Source organism: Cryptomeria japonica, chromosome 10 (genome assembly GCF_030272615.1).
Source record: "Cryptomeria japonica chromosome 10, Sugi_1.0, whole genome shotgun sequence".
Lineage (NCBI taxonomy): Eukaryota > Viridiplantae > Streptophyta > Pinopsida > Cupressales > Cupressaceae > Cryptomeria > Cryptomeria japonica.
In genome coordinates, this window is record NC_081414.1 from 366146362 (window position 1) to 366155952 (window position 9591).

The following is a 9591-nucleotide window of genomic DNA, read 5'->3' on the forward strand; positions in this document are numbered from 1 at the left end:
ACTAGTGCTTCTCATGCAAGATATCATGTCTAAGTGAGAAGCTAGCTCAAGATGATAATATTCCTTCAAGCTTCAATGCCGTAAATCTCCAATAAATCTCTATGAAGAGCCACACAAAACACCTTATTTTGTTTTATAAAGCACCTTTACCTTATCACTTCAAAGCATACCATTTCAATTTTAGCAAAACTTCCTTTTGTTATTTCTTCAAAAATCTTATATAAAAAATTAACTTCCAATTATATTGTATTTTTTCTTCTTATCAATCAAATAAATGAATAAATAATTGTAAAATTCTTTACAAACCATCAATTGACATAGGAGGTTTCCCTTGTACAACCAAAACTTCAAACACAAACAGTAGAATACGCTTGAACGTTGTTGCTTTATTACCACCAGAGCTTGGAGCGGGAACGTTGGGCTTGAACGTTGTTGCTTTATTACCAGAGCTTGGAGCGGGAACGTTGGAGCTTTATGCCAGCTAGGCTAGCCGTTGGGAGATTCATACAATAACCTTACATGAAGGATTCATACAATAATCTTATATACAAAGAGCTAAAATTAGAGGCAATTGGGGGATTGATACAGTCGTAATCTATACGGCCATTGGAAGATTCATACAATAATCTTTATGGCCTCAAAGTGAAGGAGAAAGAAGGGGCAAATAAAACCAGGGCAAGAGAGGGAACTCGCAGTGGGACTGGAATTTGTGTGTAATCTTTTTATTGGAGTGTTGCATCATTCCAAAACATTTATCAGAAGGTGCTTACAGCTGATGGATTGCACCATCAAACGATATCTTTTTTTGAAAGATTTAGAAACTAAGGTGGGTAAGATGTTTGTTAGTTCTCTCCTCTCACTCAATTTGCTAAACATTGTAGGCTTTTCTTTTTTCCATCCCCTGTCTCTCTTTTGTTTGAATAAAATGTTTGTTGTTTTGAATTACAGTCCCAGATGAAGATCCAAATCTGCAATGAACTTTTTCATTCGTAGAGGCATTGTTCCTATAAAGGGCTTCACAGTGAGCTGGTTGTGAATAATCAGGTATCTTTATCAGAAGGTGCCTATAGCTGTTATATTGCACCATCAAATGATTTTATCTCTTTGAAAGATTTAGAAACTAAGGTGTGTTAGAAGTTTGTTAGTTCTCTCCTCTCTCTCAATTTGCTAAACATTTTCCTTTCATGTAGTAAAAAGGGTTTTAAGTAAACTGTTTTCAGCCATAATATTGTAGTTTTTTCTTTTTCCCATCCCCTGTCTATCTTTTGTTTGAATAAAACTTTTATTGTTTTGATTTACAGTCCCAGCTGAAGATCCAAATATGCAATGAGCTTCTTCATTTGTAGAGGCATTGTTCCTATAAAGGGTTTGAGAGTGAGATGTTCGTGATTAATCAGGTATGTTTCACAAGTCGAGACTTCTTCATTTTGAGAATTTTGACTTTTGTGTATGACATGTTATTCTTATGTACTTTATAAGTTTAAATAATTCTTTCCTCTTTTAAATAAGCCAGTGTTTACTAGCTTGATTTTATATTTATACTACCATATTAAATAAGCCTGTCAAAATAGGGTCACTCTATTCCATCGAATGCCCTACTATGAAGTAAAATCTTATTTTATTATAGGTAGGGCTTTAAAGAACTCAAGGGTTTACATAATTAAATTACCATTACATTTGTTTTTATTATTTGAATTGTATCTAATCCAAATGAGCCTAGTTGTTTTGTGCTTCACTTATCCATCCATGACAGTGCTTTAATTTTTCGACTTGTCTCTCCCTTATGCCATTTTTCTTTTTCTAGCCTTGCCAAGGGTTTCTTCTTTTCTATCATACTGACCTCTCTAATTGCACATGACGATGGTGATATGGTCCATCTTCTATGCTTCTTGTGAGCTTCTTTAAAAGAGTTAATTATGATTATTATAGTCCATAAAGAGAAGAGATATTTCAGTGGGAACTCCAAAGTTAACAAGTCTAAAGAGATTGGCTATGGAGGGAGGCAGTGGCCCTGCTAACCCATAATCATACATCTCAAGATTTGTAAGATTGGCAAGAGAGGTAATAACTTCACCCCACTCGCTGGATGCTTCCTTTGGAGAGATATGTCCACTATGCTTAGAAAGTGGTACTTCAGTATGGTTAGATTTTGTAGCCAACTTGCAAACCTTGGGCTTTTCAATCTTGTTGGATGATTGGAGTTTACAATTAGGTAGCATAGATGCAGCAAATTTTCTAGATTCCTTAGAATGTTGTATGGCTTTCTTTAGCAACTCTCATCAGTTGCATTTTGCTTCTAGTTCCTACAATACTATGGTTATTGGTATTGAGACTTGCTGTGCCTTTGATGCTTTAGGTTTAGATGGGGCGCAAACCTTACAAGCATGCAGTTACCCTGTTTTTTTTAAATGAATACTGGATATATAACTTATTAAAAGATAATGTTTTGAAAAGCCAGTGAAATTTGCCATACTTCTAAAAATATGTCTGTCATGTGTCCACTGTCCAGCCAGATGAAGTAGAAAATAAAACAATGCAGTGCCTGAAAAGAACTTAAAATCTGCTCTCAAATTAAGACAATTTTTGGCTCCTAAAAATACTAATAATTGTTATATTTTGCACTGCTCAGTAGGCAGCATCAATTATTTAATTAAAGTTTGATTTATCCTAATTGTTGTGCCATACCTCCATCTGAGCAATTCCAAAAAATCAAACACTTTCTCTTTGTGAGGACGGTGTTCTCTGTTAACTCCATCTTCATTTTCAGTACATCAAACTTTCTTTTTGGTCGGGGCTTTTTCAAAATGTCTGCAATTTTCTCATTTCAAGGAATATATTAAGAAAACCACTCTCTTTGAACTTGGTTTTTTAAAAAGTGATAACGAATATTGATATGCTTGGAGTGATTATGAAACATTTTGGATTTTTAGAGAGTTTAATGCAACATTGGTTGTCACAGTAAACTATTGTAGGCTTAACATCAGATTAGTAAGTTCTCCTATCCACTTGCAAAGATAGATAGCCTCACAACTAGCATAAGAAGTTACTGCATACTCAACTTCTGCAAAGTTTAATGCTATAACTGCTCGGTTTTTGCTGAACCGAGATATCACCTCAAGTTGAAACAAAACCTTGAAGTGTTCTCTATAGTACTAGCATCAATTAGCCAGTTTGAATCTATGAAACCATGAAATTTTAACTCTTTATCGCCAACTTACTTTAACCCATAATGAATTCTACCCTTCCAAGTATTGGGCAGATGTTTTGCAGTAGTCCAGGGAACTTGCCTTGACTCAACCATAAAGAGATCTAATGTTTCACTGAAATCATATATTAGGTCTAGTAATTTATGAGACAAATATCTTTCATGTCAAATTCAAATGCTTACTCCGTGCAACATACTGTGAACTGCTCATTACTTATTGTGAGAATGAGATCACCCACATACAAAACAAAAGCCATTATATCATATTTATGAAACAAATAATAAAGATTATGGTTTGCGACAATTTTAGTGAAACCCAAAATTAATAAGTACTCATATAGGCTTCTTTTAGTTTGGATACATGAATATCTTACCTGTGCAACTCAAATCCTTTAGGCTGATTTATGTAAACCTCTTCCTCTAGGTTGCCATTTAGAAAGATTTTTTTACATTCATCTGACGTAAAGACCAACTAACCAACTAAAATGATAAGTTAGAGACAAAAGTACCTATATAGAAGTATACTTTGCAACTAGAGCAAAAGTACCTTTGTAGAAGTATACATTGCAACTAGAGAAAAAGTACCTAAATAGAAGTATACCTAGCAACTAAAATTCTTTTTGATTTGTGTTTTTGGACAATGAAAAACAGTTTTGATGTGCTTGTTAAGTGCACATTCCTTTTATACACCTATTTTTTTTTTTAAGCTTTGTATACTTCAAAAGGGGTAAAGTTCCATAGTGCAAGTGGCCAAATTTCTGGTGCCAAAGCTCACGCAATTTGTCATGATCATGTATCAAGGCATTTCCTGTAAAAAAACCTCCACAAACACCTTTGGTCAATACTTTACTAAGGTTCTGGCTGAATTTTCTGATGATAACTTGCTGATAAATTCAGACTAACACTTCCAAATCTGATATGGTTGAAACTAAAAGTGAGTTTTTTATTAATTTATGAACATAATAAACATCATGAAGGTCAAGAATATTTCTAGAAGGGATGTGGATATAAATAGTTCATGCCCTAGTAACAGGATATATAGCATTGAATACCTTCGTATTGAAGGTCACTTGTTTAAAAGTTCTAATTTTCATGTACCTCCCTACACCAGAAATAGTGTTTATGGATAAACATGAAACAAATGGAGAATGTAGTCTCAAGTTCATTCACCATTGAAGCTTCTACACTCCTTGCAAACTGTTATTTTTTTTTTTCTCTGCACACTGACAAGCATAGTCACTAATGTTTTGCCACTTGAAATACTTGATACGTCTCAAATCATTATTACTTTGCTGAGAAGAATTTGTATCTTAGTGCTTTGCTTTCTTACCATTTTTAGGTCCTTTGTTGCATTTTTTTTTCTTCCCAATGAGGTCTTGGTTTTAACTGTCTTCTGATTTGATTGAAGTAGCTTTAATTTTAAATTTTAATTTTTGAATTAAAATACATTCCAAACCTTCTCAAAGTGGGAAGCTTTTCACAAGTACAAACATCTTGAACAAACGGTTCCTGGGATGAAGGGAATCCATTTAAAGCTATGGGTACCAACTCTTAATTTTCTACCTTAATCCCAATTGCTGCAAGTACATTAGGAAGTTAGCTGCTATGTCTCTGTCACTCATATGTGTGGTACTGAGTTTGTTCTTTAACATCTGATAGGAGAGGTTTACACTGTGATGAAGAGGGGTCAATGTATCATACATCTCATTTGCTGGTTATTTTTTCAACGATGTGAGGGACCAAATGATTCTTAACAGAATCAAAGATGATACACTTTGTTTTGGCCATCTTCTTGTTATGCTCAATTAATTGAACATGATCAGTTGGAGGTGTCAACATGGTTTCCATATAGACACAAAGATCAACTTCTTCCAATAGATTTTGCAACCTGCACTTTCAAGTGCTAGAATTTGAAGCATCCTTTAGGCAGTTACATTATCTGAGATGAAGATTAGTCGTGTTTGCTATTGTTAGAACATTCTGAAACTGAACAAATCAGTTGAAATTAAATCAGACCAGCATTCTATCATAGATGTAGATCAAGACTATAATCATTGGAGCAACTAGGCCATCACACCATACAACCTTTCACAGACCCAGCACGAACCCGGACCCACGCGGACCCGGTCCATGATAGGGGTCTAAGACCCATGAACCCGGCAACTTAGATTATTTTCCTAGATTCAACTAGGCTATCACACCATACAACCTATCACTAGGCCATCACACCATACAGCCTTTCACAGACCCAGCACGAATCCGGACCCACGCGGACCCGGTCCATGATAGGGGCCTAAGATCCATGAACCCGGCAACTTAGATTATTTTCCTAGATTCAACTACTATTACGTAATTTCAGGACCAAATACTCTTGTGAATAAATTGTATTATTTTTGGGCAAATTTCAGGTATATCCCAAAGGGAACATTACATATGCCCTGTTCTGCTCCATAATCATTGCCTATTGTGTTTGACTGAGTGTTGTTTCAGTTCTGGCAGTTTAGTTGTGGCTGCAATTGTAGGCATTGTAATTGACTTCAAATAATTTCTTCTATACGTTATGCAAACAGCATTTAATGTGTATCTCTTGCTGTGGCTGTTGTTGTCGTTTTGTAAACTCTATTTCAGCTCTATGCTGCTGTTATTTGTAAATTCTATTGTGTAGTTGCTATTATTTATGAATATTTCTCAGCTTAAATCCAATGAAAAGACATACACATAAGGATCAATGTCAATTTTTTCTTGTGCATCCTCCAACTTCTCACCTGTCATACTATGCTTGTTTCCTTGAGATGACTGTCTAGTCATTCAGTGAACAGAGTCTGGAAAGTTTTTAAAAGTCCAGGGAATTCAACTTTTCCAATTACTCTAGTTTAGATGAATATTTCTCAGCTTAAATCCAATGAAAAGACATACACTACAAAAACATAATCATAAGGATCAATGTCTAGTTTTCTTGTGCATCCTCCAACTTCTCACGTGTCATGCTATGCTTGTATCCTTGAGATGACTGTCTAGTCATTCAGTGAACAGAATCTGGAAAGTTTTAAAAATTCTAGGGAATTCAACATTTCCAATTACTCAAGTTTAGATGAATAATTCTCTTCAAGTTTCCAATATCGGAAGGGATAAACCCTACAAATAAATTCCCACTATGATAAAGCAAAGTAACTGAAGTTTGACCCTGGAATTCACACTACTTACATGTAGTAGTTGCGTATCCTTCAGCTTGAGCCAGATTGTGGCTAACGCTCTGGCATTGCTTTACTCCCACTTGGTTGTTGATTCTCCATTAAGAGGTTTAAACCTAGTCTCATTATTCTGCTCCAAGAGCAGCATGTTCATCTTAACTTTCCACAAATGAAGGTTTTCTCCATCAAACTTCTCCACCGTCTTGTCTTGTTCAACTATTTGGCTAGTCATTTCTGAAAAATCTGAATCTACAGTCAATGGCATGGCCCTCATAGTCTGTCTTTATTATAAACTAGGCTCTAAAACATATTCAAAATATGGCCATGCATAAACCGGTGACAGAGGAATACAAACAGAGAATAGAGAAACAAATTAACAAATAAAAGTTCTGATTTTTATTTAAAAGATTTGCTGCTCATATAACAGAGATATACAGAAATAGACTTCTCTAATCACACCACGAATTCATGCTTTGTTGATCGAAACAATAGTGAACAAATTAGGGTTCATCAATTGAAAAGGGACTGAACAAATTATCACTAATTTAACACCTATTAACTGACTATTTATGCAATCTAAACTACAGTTGGTTTTTCTAACAAATGCTTCAAATTGTTTTTTGGCTGCCTTCATATATTGGATATCAAAGGTCTTCTTTGTGACACTATTGTGGTCATCATGTTGTGTAATTCAAACTTGTAAATCAGTTTTGAATCATGTAAAGATAACCATATTGTTACGTAGCCATTGCAAAGGTTAGGATTTGACCTATAAGAGGCCTACTACAGTCTAGAGAGCATTCCGAGATGTTCATCTAGGAAATATGTTTGTTTGAGAGCATGTTCTATAGGTGTAAGATGTAGTTGGAATTTTAGATGGAACAGATGCGAAACTCATAAACCTTAAACTTTAAAAAAATAAGATGGGACCGATGCAAAAAACACGCGTACTTGCGAAGTCAAAATGGCTTGCAAGTTACTCATGCAAGAAATCAACACTGAATTATTCAGAAAAACTCAGGTGTGCAACTCATCATAAATTCACAATTTCTGTTTGAAATCTTGGCTGCACTTGGATAAGACTGTTTAAATGATTCTTCATGGTTCTGTTGGTGAAGTGTAACTCCATCATGCAAAGGCCCCTATAGATCCTCTTCCATGCTTCTGCAGACACCATCTTCTACACATGGATGGGAACCTTTTTGCATAGACAGTGTGCTTGTTATTTGTGGTAATCACAAAAAGACCTTCAGTATCCAATACATCTTGAAATATATTTCACTTACTTTTATATTAGATGCCTTCATACCTTCATTAATTGGTGGTCAAATAATATCAATTATCTCTCTCTCTCAATAATTGTTGTAAACTATTTTTATTTTTCAAGTTAAGAGAAACTTCATAATATTTTAAAATGAATTTTATTTTTGGAGAATCTATATAAAAAGGTATGTTAGAATTTTCTTCTATTTAATTTTAATTAAGTGAAAATTTCAATGTGCATGATTTATTTATATTATATGAAATGAAAATTTACTCTTTTTAAGTTTTATGACAAAAATTATGTTCATCTTCTACAACATGAAATGCACAATAATAAGAATTTTTAGAGTTAAGTGAAATTTTCAATGCATGATTTTATTTAGACCATATAAATAAATATTCACTCTTTGAAAGTTTTCCATCTCTTAAACCTACATTTGTCTTACACAACATTTAAAGGAAACTAAGTTTGCACAAGTGAGAAATTGTAGAGGTTTATTCGAGTTTTGAAAATTGGTACAATATGTAGAATTCTGCTTGAGTTGTATGAAGTAAAATTTAAACTTGAGAATACATTTGTTTTGCATGACAGTGACAATTTGAAAGAAGGTTTGGACAAGTGAGAACTTGAACAGGTGAATTCATTGGAGGATTTGTGCACAACAACGAGAAATTGAACATGAAGACTTTAAAGAAGGGATCACCTTATAGTATTATTTAATAGTGGAATGGAAGTATAATTTGATTATTTATATTTATTGTAAACATTCCTCAACAATTATAATTAATAAAGATAAACCATTTTTTTGAGGAGGGGTAGAAATATCCGTCCACAAACTCTCAAAGATGGTCATGGACATCTTTGAGAGTTTCTCGCCTCTCTACTTTTATTATTTATTATTTATTTATTTTTTTATTTTTTTAAAAATTGGTCAAAAATATGATTGTAGTAATTTATTTAAATGATAATAAGTTTTATGTTAACAAAACACATGCTAAAAATTAATGAAAATAAATTGGTAATTTCCAATTAAAATTATTATGCCATTAAATACCCAGCAAATTTGACATTAATTGAATTTAATAATTATTTCATATATGTTTTTAATAATATATATATTTTTAATTTTTAAATATTAATTAAATTAATTAGCTTATAGCCAATTAAATAATTATAAATTTTTATAATTGTAAAAGCTCTCATGGATGGTAATTTATTCCTTTGAAGTAATATTACGACGTAAGTTTTGAGAAATATACGTTAGTATGATTACGTTGTATATGTAAACTTTATTGACATATATTATAGGTTAGAAATAGAAATGGAAATATTATATTCTTTCAATTTTAGTAAGTAAATCTTTTTAAATTGTGTATTTTATTATAAATTTAGAGTTTATTTATTGTATTTAAATTTTATAATTTTTTTTTAATTTGGTTTAATAGTGCTTATGTGTAACATGTGGTGAATTTCATGGTGTGATGAATAATCTTGTGCACTTTAAGGGTGTTCCAAGGTTGTATGGCATACATGTATGGTGTTGCATCAAGTGTGAATCAAACTTATATGTGTGCTTAGAGTGCTTGGGTGCATTAATATTAGTATTATATGTCATTACCTCATATATATTGATTGATTTGTATGAAATATAAGTTTCTCTAATTCATTTATGGTTGAATGTTATGCATGTCATTGAGTTGTGTGCATTACACTCCATGATGGGTAAATAGGACTAATTTTCATTGAAGTAATATGTTGTGCTAATGTGACTTTAGTTGTGTGCATAACACTCTTTGGCATGACAAAATCCTTGTTTAAATGGTGTTTATGTTATGATTGCATTACATATGTGAAATGAATTTGTATAGTGTATATTGTGTGCTCATATGCATTAGACACATGATTGATTTGTATGTCATGTATATGAGGAT

The 9591-nt window shown here is 33.0% G+C and overlaps 1 long non-coding RNA gene across 2 annotated transcripts; it reads left to right on the forward strand.

The window, feature by feature from the left end:
• Positions 1-330: 330 nt before the first annotated feature.
• On the forward strand, positions 331-8464 carry LOC131079984 (uncharacterized). 2 transcript variants are annotated; one of them, XR_009114107.2, is made up of 4 exons: positions 331-826; positions 949-1125; positions 1302-1397; positions 8252-8464. It is a non-coding gene; the product is annotated as an uncharacterized LOC131079984 (long non-coding RNA). The 2 variants fall into 2 exon arrangements; XR_009114106.2 differs by having other exon boundaries at positions 949-1044.
• Positions 8465-9591: the final 1127 nt, after the last annotated feature.